This window comes from Magnolia sinica, chromosome 14, assembly GCF_029962835.1.
Source record: "Magnolia sinica isolate HGM2019 chromosome 14, MsV1, whole genome shotgun sequence".
NCBI lineage: Eukaryota > Viridiplantae > Streptophyta > Magnoliopsida > Magnoliales > Magnoliaceae > Magnolia > Magnolia sinica.
This window is the reverse complement of record NC_080586.1, coordinates 9,742,854-9,757,700: the sequence shown is the minus strand read 5'-3', so window position 1 is coordinate 9,757,700 and position 14,847 is coordinate 9,742,854. Positions and strand designations below refer to the sequence as shown.

Genomic DNA, 14,847 nt, shown 5'->3' with positions numbered 1-14,847 from the left:
CCAAATCCAAATCTGTCAGATCCAACTATAATCAAAATAATCCTCCTCTTGAGGATGAAAATGAAGTTCATACGAATATGTTAAATCAACCACGGACTTTACGTGAACATTTACACCCTGAGAGATCAACTTTACCATCTTGTATAGTGTTCCCTACTCACACAGGGAACATTGATTTTAAACTAGGTGTGATTCAATTAATTCCTAAATTTCATGGCTTAGATTCTGAAAGCCCCTACTTGCACCTCAAGGACTTTGAGGAAGTAATTGCAATGTTACAAGTAAACAATGGCAATAGGGATGTACTTAAGCTTAGGTTATTCTCATTTTCTCTAAAGGATCGGGCCAAAGCATGGCTTAACTCTCTAAGACCTAATACCATCACTTCATGGCAAGCCTTAAGTAGAGAGTTTTTGAAAAAGTTCTTTCCCGAGCACAAAACAAATGCACTAAAACAAGAAATCATGTCATTCTCCCAAAAGGGGAATGAACTATTTTTTCAAGCTTGGGAGCGCTTCAAAGACATTCTAATTACTTGTCCATATCATGGTTATGAACCATGGCACGTGATTGATGCTTTCCAAAAGGGGCTCACCATGGATACCCATCAGTTCATAGAGATGATGTGTGGTGGAACCTTTCTTGATAAAGATCATAATGAGGCTTGGGATTTTCTAGATATGTTAGCAGAGAATACTCAGACATGGGATGTCTCTGCTAAATCAGACCAAACTAGACCCATTCCTAGAGAGAAAGCGGGAGTGTATGTCCTAAGAGAGGAAGACGGCCTTAATGCAAAATTCGCTGCATTGGCTAGAAAGGTCGAAGCCTTGGAAATTAGGAAGGTTGATATGGTTAAAGCAAACACTTCCTTAGGTAATTTTTGTAGCATTTGTGGTGGTACAGACCATGACACAAAGGATTGTCCAATAATCTCAGTTGTACAAAATATCACGCATGAGCATGATCAAGCAAATGCTATAAATAATTACCAAAGGTCAGTTATGCAACCATTGGGAAACACGTACAATCCAAATTGGCGTAACCATCCTAATCTTAGTTGGAGGAATGGACCACAAATTAATGTGCCCAATGTACCTCAAATGCCTCCACAAAATAACTTCTTTGGGGCACCTAACAATGCACCATATGTGCCCCCGCCAAAGCGATCATCTGTGGAGGATGCATTGACCACATTCATGAACTCTCAAGTTCAAATGAATCAGTCTCTAATCCAATCAAATCAGGAATTAAAGACAGTTATGGCTAGGATTGAGACTCAACTAAATGCTAGGGAAAAAGGTACCCTTCCTTCTCAACCTGTGCCAAACCCTCGAAACACACATTTCATTGGAGACTCAAATCCAAGTGAGCTACATCATGAACAAGCTAAGGCCATCATTACCTTGAGAAGTGGAAAAGAGGTCGATAACAAGATAATGCAACGGGTAGAAATATCGGAAGATGAGCCACTATCTTAAGAAAATGATGAACCGGCTATGGTTCAAGAGCCGCAACAGCAAAAGGATAAAGAGACTAAGTCATATGAGCCTCCAGTTCCGTTCCCATCTAGACTTCGGAATCCAACTGTCCCCATGAAATATCAAGAGGTGTTGGATGTGCTCCAAAAGGTTACTGTCAATATTCCTCTGCTTGATGCCATTAGACAAATTCCATCATATGCTAAATATCTCAAGGACTTGTGCACTGTAAAGAGGAAATTAAATGTGCACAAAAAGGCCTTCCTTACTGAGAAAGTGAGCGTTATCATTCAACAAAGGGTTGTACCCAAATACAAAGACCCGGGAAGTCTCATTATTCCTTGTATTATTAGAAAATTTCAAATTGAACATGCTTTGTTAGATTTGGGTGCAAGTGTCAACTTAGTACCTTATTCGGTTTACAAACAAATGGGGTTAAGCGAGCTTAAACCAACCACGATTACACTCCAACTCGCTGACCGCTCTATTAAGGTACCAAGGGAAATTTTAGAGGACGTGCTAGTCCAAGTGGAGAAATTCTATTTTCCCGTAGATTTTATTGTACTAGACACTGAACCATGTGTAAATGCTAGCGCTCAAGTTCCCATCATTTTAGGCCGCCCATTCCTAGCAACTTCAAATGCAATCATAAATTGCAGGAATGGAATGATGAACTTGTCTTTTGGTAACATGACTCTAGAGCTAAATATTTTCAATATATGTAAGCAGTCCATTGATAATAATGAGATCCATGAGTTGAATTTCATGGACTGCTTGATAGAAGAAGAGGAATTAGAACCTAGTCTGACTAATGAATTGATTCAAATCATTGGAGACTTGAAAAATTCTGATTTAGAAAAAGTGCTTGCTGAAATTTCTAATGATAATGAGAGCACTACCACCCAGGACATTGGTATGTGCCAATGGAGACCGCGCACTCAAATCCTATCTATCGAGGACTTACGACCTCTACCATCACCAACCAATGTTCCAAAGCTTGATTTAAAACCACTGCCAAATGAGCTTAAGTATGTATACTTAGGTGAAAATAAAACTTATCCTGTGGTGATCTCTTCATTTTTAGAGAAGGATCAAGAGATTAATTTGTTGAAAGTTCTAAGGGACCACAAAGGAGCCTTGGGCTGGACCATTTCTGACATCAAGGGTATAAGCCCTTCCATTTGCACCCATCGGATCCACCTCGATGATGACGTCAAACCAATTAGACAACCTCAAAGGCGTCTCAATCCAAACATGATGGAAGTTGTAAAAAATGAGGTGATCAAATTATTAGATGTGGAAATCATCTACCCAATATCCGATAGTGTTTGGGTGAGTCCAACTCAAGTAGTCCCAAAGAAATCTGGAATAACTATTGTGCAGAATTCTAATAATGAACTCATACCAACACATGTCACTACTAGTTGGCGTGTTTGCATTGACTATAGAAAATTGAACCAAGTCACAAAGAATGACCATTTTTCTCTACCATTCATTGATCAAGTTTTAGAGAGGGTAGCAGGTCACTCCTTCTATAGTTTTCTTAATGGATATTCTGGATATAACCAAATAGAGATAGCCCTGGAAGACCAAGAGAAAACCACGTTCACTTGTCCATTTGGCACGTTTGATTTCAAACGGATGCCATTTGGATTGTGTAACGCCCCAGCAACTTTCCAACGGTGTATGTTAAGTATTTTTTCAAATATTGTTGGGAAGTTTCTTGAGGTTTTCATGGACGACTTCTCTGTATTTGGGAATAGTTTTGAGGAATGCCTCAACAATTTATCTCTTGTCTTGTCTAGGTGTGAAGAGAAACACCTTGTCTTAAATTGGGAGAAATGTCATTTCATGGTTCAAAAGGGAATTGTTTTGGGCCATGTTATCTCCAAAAATGGAATCGAGGTAGATCGCTCAAAACTCGACATTATAACTAATCTACCTGTCCCCCGAACTGTTAGAGATATTAGATCACTTATAGGGCATGCTGGTTTTTATAGAAGATTCATCAAGGACTTTAGTGTCATTACTATACCCTTGACTAATCTTCTTCAAAAGGATGTTCCATTTAAGTGGACAGATGAGTGTGCAAGTGCCTTTAATAAAATTAAATCATCCCTTACCACTGCACCTATCATGCGTCCACCAGATTGGACACTTCCTTTTGAACTAATGTGCGATGCAAGTGATTATGCCATAGGGGCTATTTTGGGCCAAAGGAAAGATAAACGGCCCTACGTTATTCACTATGCGAGTAGAACTCTAAACTCGGCCCAAGTGAACTACTCAACAACTGAAAAAGAGTTACTTGCAGTAGTTTTTGCTTTGGATAAGTTTAGGTCTTACTTACTGGAATCCAAAGTGGTCATTTTCACGGACCACTCGGCTTTGAAATATTTGTTATCTAAGAAGGATGCAAAGACGAGACTTTTGAGATGGATCCTCCTACTCTAAGAATTTGACTTAGAGATAAAAGATAAGAAAGGAGTAGAAAACGTAGTGGCCGATCATCTTTCTAGATTGATGTTAGATGATTCCACTGAGGAGATACATATCCAGGACACTTTCCCTGATGAACAATTATTTGCGATCTCTAAATTGCATTGGTATGCGGATATAGTGAACTATCTTGTAACGGGAAAAATGTCATATCATTGGAAGTCACAAGATAGGAAGTGTTTTGAAACCGAGGTTAGGAACTTCTTTTGGGATGACCCGTATTTATATAAATATGGGACTGATCAAATTTTTAGACGTTGTGTCCCAAAGGATGAAGTTCGAAGTGTTATTTCTTTTTGTCACATGGAAGCATGTGGTGGCCATTTTTCTGCTAAGAAAACCACTGCAAAAATCCTGCAATGTGGTTTTTACTGGCCCACCATGTTTAAAGACACCCATGCTTTCTGTGTTGCTTGTGATAGATGTCAAAGGTTGGGAAGAGTGTCCCGGCGCAACATGATGCCTTTATCTCCAATTTTACCATTGGAGATTTTTGATTGTTGGGGTATTGATTTTATGGGTCCATTTCCATCTTCTTTTGGATTTCTTTATATATTGGTTGGTGTAGACTATGTTTCAAAGTGGATTGAGGCAGTTCCAAGTAGGACCAATGACAACAAAGTGGTCATACGATTCCTCAAGGAAAATATTTTTGCTAGATTTGGAACTCCAAAGGCCATCATTAGTGATGGCGGGTCTCACTTTTGCAAAAGAACAATTGAGGCTTTGATGAAGAAATATGGCATCAAGCATAAAGTGAGCACCCCATACCACCCACAAACGAGTGGGCAAGTTGAGATTTCTAATCGGGAAATCAAACACATTTTAGAGAAAACTATAAGGCCAGATAGGAAGGATTGGTCCCTCAGACTATCTGACGCTTTATGGGCTTATAGGACTACTTATAAGACCCCGATTGGAATGTCTCCATACAGATTGGTGTATGGGAAGGCTTGCCACTTGCCTGTGGAATTGGAACATAGAGCCTACTGGGCAATAAAGAAATTAAACTTTGATATGGACCAAGTAAGTAGACAAAGGAAATTAAAGTTAAATGAATTAGAGGAGTTGAGGAGAGACTCCTATGAAAATTCTAAAATCTACAAAGAGAGGACCAAAGCTTTTCATGACAAAAATATCCTGAGGAAGAATTTTGAACCTCAGCAAAAGGTCCTATTGTACAATTCCCGTCTCCAGTTCTTTCCGGGAAAGTTAAGATTAAGATGGACAGGCCCCTTCATTGTGAAGAATGTTTATACTCATGGGGCTGTTGAAATTGAGAATCCACGTAATGGCAATATGTATAAGGTTAATGGTCAGAGATTGAAGCCTTATATGGAAAATTTTCATTTAGGAGAGGAGTCCGTCCCTCTTCATGAGCCAGAATATTCAGAATGATGCTCCTGGTCTGACGGAGCATTTGTGTAGCAGGTACTATCCACCCTTTCTTTTATTTTTATTGTTCTCTACATTATATTATCATTACATTGGGGATAATATAGATTTTAGGTTGGGGGGTGTGGATAGTCATCCATGTGAAAGTTTTTTTTTGGGGGGGAGGGTTTTAGTTTATTTTATTATTATTTTTATTATTTTTAGGTTTCAGTTAGGTTTAAATTTATTTTTTTAGGTTTATGAAAATATATATATATAAAAAAAAATTTCAACATTTTCAAAATAATATTTTTATATACAAGAATGTGAACATGATATTTTGCGAATTCCAAAGGCAAATTTAATACTTAGTCTATGTTGCTGGTAGTCAGAAATCTGACAACTGAAAATTATAAACTTGAGTTCAATTATCTAATCACTAGTTTAAAGTGAGTTGTAATTTGATGTACTGAATTCACAATACACCCTAGCTAACTAAGTGAGGATTATGATATGTGAACTAAAATAACAACTTTTGATTCAAACAAGGTTGAATGAACTAGTACCATTGATATATATTTAAAAGAGAGAATATTAAAGGAAAAAAAAAGAGTGATGGAAAAAAGAAATTTTTATTATAGAGCATGAATGCAATGACCATAACAATCGTGTCAGTAATCCGGAGTAAGAATACCTAAGTATCCATTACTGTTACCATTACAAGTACGATACCTTAGGTTATGAAGCAAACCCGATGGGAATCTTCATCTAAGGGTAGTCTATAATAATGAGGATATGATGATAAAAGAAGAAATGTCATAAAAAAATGAGATAACTAGAGATTTCATATTCTTGGGATAATTGAAAGGCGTTAGGATAGGGAACATGCATATTTCTCAAAGTTAGACTAGTGTCACGAAGCACCTAAGGATATTGGGTTATAACTATTCTAAATTTTGATTAGGTCTCTGAACTCAAGGATGTAATGGATTAAAAAATTAAGATTCTAGCTAACTTCATATCTAGGGTAAGTATTGTTTTGTTTTGGAATTCATATGATGAATGGAGGCATAATTGTATAAATTTTATAGTGTTGAAATATTTTTCTTATTTTCAATCTTTGTGGGTAACATTTCTGGAAACCCTCACGAGACTATAACTCGTCCACTAGGGGAAACCTAGGGGTTTAAAGGCTTGTTGCATATGCTAAATGCAATCGAGATTACTTGGGAAAGTGGTGTTGTTAGAATTTTATTTTCATTTTAATTTTGTTTCTAGAATTATTTTTTATTTTTATTTTTATTTTTCTTCTCTTATTTTGCTCGGGACTAGCAAAATGCTAGTTGGGGGGTGTGTTAAGACTCAAATATTGCATAATTTTTTCCATTTATATCTTGGTTTTATGAACATAAATCATCTTAATATTCTATTTTACTCATATATGTATTGCAAGGTGAATTTAAGAGCTTAGATTGCAAAGGATGTTAAAAAGTAAGAATTTGATGCTCAAAAATCACCAAGGCAAGGGATGGATCTTAGGAGATCAAGATTGAAGAATTCACATGCTAAAGATCTAAGAAAACCAAGCAAGAAATGAAGAGAATCGAAGATTTGAAGTGAAGAATCCTGAAATTGTCCTAAAAAAGTGTATTCTGAAGCTATGAAGTTTATTTTGAAATACTGCGCAACAGGAAGTCTGTTTTAAACGAACTATGCAGCGAGAAGTCTATTTTGGAAAAATACGTATATTTGAGGCGTTTTCTAGGGTTTTCAACTTTGTACGAAAATTGGAGTTCCCAACTTATAAATAGGGCCTCCTAGGGCATTTTAAAACATTATTAGAAGCATTCAAGAGTAATATTTAGATTTTTTTTAAGAGTTTTTAGTTTTATTAAAGATTTATAAGTTGTTTCTTTCCTTTTAGATCTTTTTTATTTGCAATTTTTCTTCTTTTTTTCTTGTTGCTTTTCATTTCTGCAATTTAATTATGTTTTTCTAAGTTCCCTCTAATCCAAGCTAAAAGGGAAGCACATGGGTTTAATATTTCTTTAAGTTATGATGATTGATTGTTTTAATGATGAGAAGAATGGTGTATGCATGTTATCTATTATTTAGGTTTTGTTTTTTATCCTTTTGTAAGATCCATATGTTTTCATCATATGAGATCCACATTAATGGATAGGCTAACCCTAAATTAATCAGATTTCCTCGATAGGAGATGTTCTCAACCTGTTATATTTCTTTGGTATTCATTATCCTATAGATATTGAATACTTAAAATCACTGGCGCTTGAGAATATATGTCAATGGTGCAAATCCATTATTTTCTAATCTTTTATATCATTTATTAAAATATTTAAAGTGTTTTATTTTCCGATTAGACTGACCATAGTGCTCAGATACTAGTTGTGTTATCCAAGTCATCATGATTTTGAAACATTAACTTATGTGTGGAACTTTGAAGCTTGGGTGTTTTTTATTCAATTGAATTACATCCGTTCAAAAATCCAAAAATCAAATCATCAGTTTAGTTTTTATTACTTAGTTTGTTTTGCATTTGATTTTTTTCCTTCTCGCAATTCATCTCTCTGTGGGATGGACCCTGTATTCACAGGATATTACTTATAAACCTCTGCACTTGGAGGCAAGCAATCAGTTATCATTATGCTAATTACCAAATAATTTAATTAATTAATATTAATAATTATATTGAACATAAATGATAATAAATTTAATATATTATTACCGTAATTACATATATAATTATACAGAATTGCAAGCAGATTGATCCTAACCAATTTCAACTGGCCTTAAATCCATTGTCCAGATTAAAAATTGGTGGGCAATGAGAATCAAATTAATTTTCAGATTGAAAGATCCCAACCGTTGAATTAATCTATATGTATACTCAAAACATACTGCCAATGACTGGGAAAAAAGGCCAAAAATCAAACACCATAGGTATTTTGGGCACCCCTTCCACCATGAGGCACATATGATGATGAACGGTCCATGTAATTTAATAGTGGGTCCCACTTGATCAAAGATCATCTTGTGTCTATAACAATAACAGAAAAGATTTAACTTGATGATCAGGAAATGAAACATAAAAAATAGAATTTTTTTTATTAAATTTATAAGACTAATTTTTTAATTAAACTAAATTGTAACTAGAAAAGATTTGCATGGCAATTTAATTCAAAAAATCAGTCAATAGAATACAAACCATGTCATAGTATTTCGTTACTGCACTCCTCTACTCAGATTGACAGATATCCAGATATCCAGTAGAGCCAAAATAATAATAATAATAATAATCCTTGATTACATCTGATTCTTTCAGTAATATAAATTGGTCCCCAGCTGAATAATGCTATATTCATTCAATCACCGCCGTCTAAACCATCATCTTTGTCTTGGTGACTGCCATCCGTTGAAATTCCATAGCAAAGGCAAAAATTAGAAGTTGAATATTTTCCTTCACAAATAAGGCAAGGACTCTCACAGAGACATGATCCTACACCTCTTCTTGAAACACTCGAACTAACCATATGCTTCAAATTTCTTGTGTACTTTTCCTGATAATGAATCGAGTACTTGCCATGACAGATATAGCAAGGTTCATCACATGGAAAATTTCCAAGGTGGCCCACTGAAGTCGAATAGCTGGTGTCATTAGACACCCCGAGTAGAGCAACAGCAAGTTCAAGAGAAGTGGGCCCTACACCTTTCCCTCTAAGAGGAGTGCAAGTATTGAAAATACCAGAAATAAGGTCATCCTCATCTTTTGGAAGTCGGTCTAATGCGGACCTCTTCCATGCATCTTCAGAGCTGAGATTGGAGGGTGAAATGTCGGGAAGCATTGTTGAAAGAAGACAGCTGAAACTGTAAGTGATGGAAATTTGTAAGGGTTATAGAGATGAGTGAGATTTAATATATATAATAAACTAAACTGAAAATCTTTCAGTTTCTTTGTTCGAGTAAAACAAGAAGTAAAAGATTACGATGCTTGATGCATGAATCACTTAGAAACTGCATGGAAACTGCATGGAGTTGCAATAACGTAGGACGCGGATTTCCTGCAAAAGCCTTCCGTGGAAACCTAGGTGGGGCCCACCGTTATTTTTGTAGAAATCCACACTGTCCATCCGTTTTTTGAGCTCGTTTTAGGACTTGAGACCAAAAGTGAGAAGGATTCAAGGTTCAAGTTAGCCGCACTCAAGGAAAAGGTGGGTAGGGAAATTCCTACATTTGAAACCTCCCTGGGATCGACAGTGATGTTTACATTCCATCCATACCATTCATAATGTCATTGCTACTGGGATGAACTGAAAACACAAATATTAGCCTTATTCAAAACTTTTGTGGCCCCACGAATATTTCAACTGTCTACGCTCATTCCTCACATCTTTGGCCCATTTGAGTATTGGATCTGGTTCATTTTTGGTCACATGTATTAAAATGATCTCAAAAAACGGATAGACGGTTTGGATTTCACAGAAACATCACGGTGGGACCATCTACGTTCCCAGCACATAACTGCCTGCGAAAGGCTTTCGCAGAAATCCGCGTCCCGTAACGAAACAAAAAGCTATATGGTCCCACCTGATGTCTACGTGACATCCACACCATTTATTCATTGCCTCACCTCATCTGAGCCACACTATATAGGAATGAAAACGTTACCATTGAGACCTTAAGCTTCTTCGGCCCACCGAGGATCTTGATTAGCTAGATATTGTTGTTTCCCTTCCATCCTAATGAGACCTACATTGTGAACAGGTTGGATTGCATATGAACGTACAGTGGATGCAGTGGATTGTATCAAAAGTCAAAAGCGGACTCGGATTGGTTGGGGGTAACGCAGTAGGATATTGCTTACTGAGTAAACTCCGTGGGGGCGTATGTGATGCATGTCTTATCCACTCCGTCCATCCGTTTTACCCTATCATTATATGTCATTAACCTAAAATTGAAGTGTATACAAAAATTAGGTGGGCCACATCATAGGAAACAGTGGGAATTGTAAGTTTACCGTTGAAAACTATTCGAGGGCCACAGAAGTTTTGGATCAAGCTGATATTCGTATTTTTGTGGCCTTATAACCAGGTTGGATGATAAATAAACATCAGTGCACGACCTTGAAAGGTTTCAATGATGGGTGTCATTATCCCCACCTTCTCACGTAGCTTGGATGTGCTTTATTTTTGTACTCATGCACTGAAACTAAAGTGGTATAGACCAAAAATGTATCATCCATGCCGTACATCTATTTTTCTAGATCATTTTATGATAATAGACCAAAAATGAGGTATATCCCAATCTCATGTGGACCACATTACACGAAACAGTGTTGATAGAATGTGACCATTAAAAACTTTTTGGGGCCATAAAAGCTTTGGATCAAGCTGATCTTTGGTTTTTTTGTTTTTTGGTTTTTTTCCCTTCATCTAAGCCTGTATTACCCAATCAACAGGTCGGATGTCAAATAAACAGTACAGTGGGCCTTAGGAGGATTTTAATGGTGGATATCCAATCACTATTGTTTTCCTGTGTGGTGGTCCACCTGATATTTATATTCCTCTCTTTTTTCGGATAAAGCCATAAAATGATTTGTAAAAATGGATGAACCTTATGAATGAAACACATACATCATGGTGGGGCTCACAGAGCACCGACCATCAGCCACAGGGCTAGTGGCAGGGGAGTAGCCAATCCGCTTCCAAAACTAAGGGTGTAGAATAGATGGAAGGCATGGATAATACACGTACATCATGGTGAGCCCACATGCTGCAGCCTACTGAGTAGGGATTCTTCTTTTCTTCTTCTTCTTCTTCTTCTTTTTTTGGCATTTCCTTGGACGTTCAAATCCATTTAAGTTATTTTTATTTATTTTAAAGGTCCTAGATTACTTAAAAGTACAATAAAATTGAACGGTTTCTTATTGCATGTGTATGGATTATAATGACCTTCCAGAGTATGAAATTTTTTATGTTTCAAGGAGTGTTGACCGTTTCATACAGGCTACGACTCTTCATAACGATCTCATTCAACATTCATATCAATCCCGGTCGTGTCCTTTTCTTTTGACCATAAGTCAAAGATCCCTCCCATCTCTCTATCCAAATCCGTATGAAAGCCCAAGAAGTACATGATCCTGGTCCCCAGGACAGTACAGATCTTAGAACTCCAAGTTCTAATGATGTAGATATAGTTGAAGGGCAATCCAGACCGTCCAAATTGCTGACCCTACTGCCGATGGTCTATTACCGGAAAATGATACCGTGGAGATAATATTAACCATTGATTTGTTCCTTCTAATTTGGGCCACTCGTAATTTACATTCGGCCATTGCCATTAATTAGATGGTTGGGAATGATTGGCCAGCGTGAGTTTAGAGATATGCTTCATCCAGATTGGACCCGCAAATTCGGCTTTATGGCTGTTCATCAGTGCCATGCGTTGGAAGATGAGTCGTAACTACCGTTTTAACGGTGCAAAACTAACAACGGAGCCCTGCACGAGTTCTAGACGCGAATTACAGGGAACTCCTGTAGGTCAAAGCTCTGGTAGATTAATCTACTCCGTCCATCAGCTTCGTCAGCTCATTTTAGAGCATGTAGCCAAAAATGAAGGAGATCCAAAACTCAAGTGGTCCACACCACATGAAATAGTGTATGGAAACACCTAATGTTGTGTGGCCCACTTGTGTTTCGGATCTGACTATTTTTCAGGGCGATGTCCTAATATTAGCTGGGAAGATAGATGGGGATACCGTAATATTTGTGAGAAATCCATTTGGTTGCTTCATCCGTTTTTGTGGATCATATTATGAAATGGCCTTAAAATGACACAAATGGAAGGATTTCTCACAAACATCACAGTGGGCCCCACCTGGGTTCCCACCGCAGGAACTTCTTATGGCTGTGGCAGGAAATCTGCGTCGCAGAGGATGTGCATTGTGATTGATCTTTTGGGAGTGTATTCTCTAACGGTGGGAGCTTTTTGAGTATATTCTCCCAGGAGGCATGAGGAACCACACATGAGCTCGATTGGGTTAACACTACGTGGGAATGGAAACGCACACCCCATTTAGACTTTCTAAGGGCCCATTTGAGTTTTGAAACACCATGGTGTGGGACCCACATTTTATTGTTTATTTGTTTATTTTTAATAACAATGGCACTCTCCTTTATTGTGCAGCCGCTGTCACGTCCTGTAGTAATTGAGAGCAATGCAACAACCGTCCACTGCAAATTCAGATGGACCAAACAAAAGCTCCGTAGTCATACATTCATTGGACGCGGATTAATTTCCTGCCTTTCGCAAGAAAGTTCCTGCGCAAGATTCTGTGTGGAGCCCACTACGATATTATATAAACGGTTTGGATGGAATATAAACATCAAGGTGGATCCTAGGAAGGTTTCAACGGTAGGAATTCCTTTCCCCATTGTTTCATCTAGTATGGCCCACTTGAGTTTTGGATCCTAATCATTTTCGGTCTCATTTCCTAAAATGAGTTCAAAAAACGGATGGACGGGTTGGATTTCTAACAAACATCACAGTGGGCCCCATCCAGAATCCTTGCGCAGGAACTTCCTGCGAAAGGCTTTCGCAGGAAATCCGCGTCCACATTCATTGGATTCTGAACGTTCATTAAGAGGGCCGTTCATTAAACGTAGCCTAATCTTAATAGAAACTAAAAGAAAATACTTATCATAATCCAATCCAACACAAATTACAATCACAACTGAAATTAACAAAAAATAAATAATAATAAAAAGAAAAAAGAAAAATCAACAGTGGATCATTCATCAACCATCTCAATTCCATCCCAAAATTCATTCGAACAAATCATACAATTCCCATCACAATCCCTTCTATCATATTTCTTCCAATCCCATCACCACTTGTAACTGAGTCTATTTTAGACCCATTACAACTGATTAAACTTACAACCTTCCCAAAAGAATATATTATAATTCAAATCCATTGGGCAACATATCAAAAAGATAATTCATTTTCCTGTCTTAAATTGGATGTCGACAGAGTGGACACATGTTTATTTGCTCCAACCATCGCAGAATGCAGCCGTAATGAAAAATATGTGAACATGGCATGCACGTAACCTCCATCCCATCAGAGAATTCATCTAAACAAATACTACAATTCCCTCCTAAACCTCTTCCATCATATTTCTCTGTCTTCAAAGCTTGGATTGCCGTTTGAGATGCAGGGACTGGTCCTGACCCACTAGCATCCATCGAATCTGTCGCAGCATGGGAGATTGCCTCATCTTCATCATATAATTCAATAACAGAATCGTTTATCTCCAATATCATCTCCACCTGGTTGTATTTTATATGAACTGCCTCTTCTGCCTTAGTACGAACAAAGGCTTTGATCTGCTGCTCCAACTCCTTGAGCAGGTGTCGGTTGAGATTGATAGAAGAAATCATATCCGAAATAAAAAGCCGACATTTTGGGGGATTGATCAAGCATGAGATCTTGACATGAAATAGCTTCACGGAAGTTGGGAGCTCCCTCTCACTAATCATTCTTGTGTATTCTCCTCGACGTACGAGAAACTGATACTTCCTCCTGTGACGGATTTCAATGGTTGCCGACATATATTTGGTCTGTCCCATCTTATTCATCCTGGATGAGAAGTTGGTGGAAAAACAATGGCCAACACGAGTAAAAGACATGGCTGAAGCTGGAGTGCACTTGCTTCCTTCATATAAGAAATTGAAATAATTTAGTCAGTCTAATGACATTTTATAAATAAATAAAAGCCAACTTAATTCAACGGTCTTGATTGGCAGATTATTGATAATACAAACAGTTTATATTAGACAGAACTACCCCTGGCCCTATACTCAAAGACATGAAGTATTAGTCTAACCGTCCTGTCATTAGAGGACATAAGGAGGGTGATTTTGTCCAATGTGGAAATATCCCTTTAGCATATCTTGTATAAGGGGTAGCGCAAAGGCTGGATTTGAACGCTGGCCGGACGCGGATTTCCTGCGAAAGGCTCTCGCATGAAGTCATCCGTTCATTAAATTGAGGTGGGCCCCATGATCAGGGCATCACCTACTAAGCTCTTATCCCTGCGTCCCCTAATCCACGTCCCCCAATAAAAGCTCCCAAGTCATCCGTTCGTTAAATCGGGGACGTTCATTTAACAGGCTACTAAGTGTATGTAGCCTATCAAAAAAATCAAGCCGTTCATTAAACAGGCTGCTAAGGGTCACACGAGTGACTTGAAGTTGGACGGCTGGTTATCCTTTCATGGCCCATTGTTGCAAAACTGCCAGGTTTATTATCAGAATCCGTTCTACTTAACAATTCTTACTAATTCCAGCAGAATCCCTATTAGCTAAGGACTCCCAATAAATCAACACCTGTAACTAAATTAACCATAAACCCTACAGTCATCTAAACCGCTCACCTATGCCTGATTTATTCAGAATAATATATTTGTGTGTGT

At 37.7% G+C, this 14,847-nt stretch overlaps 1 non-coding gene across 1 annotated transcript; it reads right to left on the bottom strand.

The window, feature by feature from the left end:
* Window positions 1–446: 446 nt before the first annotated feature.
* LOC131226512 (small nucleolar RNA R71) lies at window positions 447–553 on the bottom strand. The gene has a single exon (XR_009161889.1). It is a non-coding gene; the product is annotated as a small nucleolar RNA R71 (small nucleolar RNA).
* Between the last annotated feature and the right edge of the window lie 14,294 nt (window positions 554–14,847).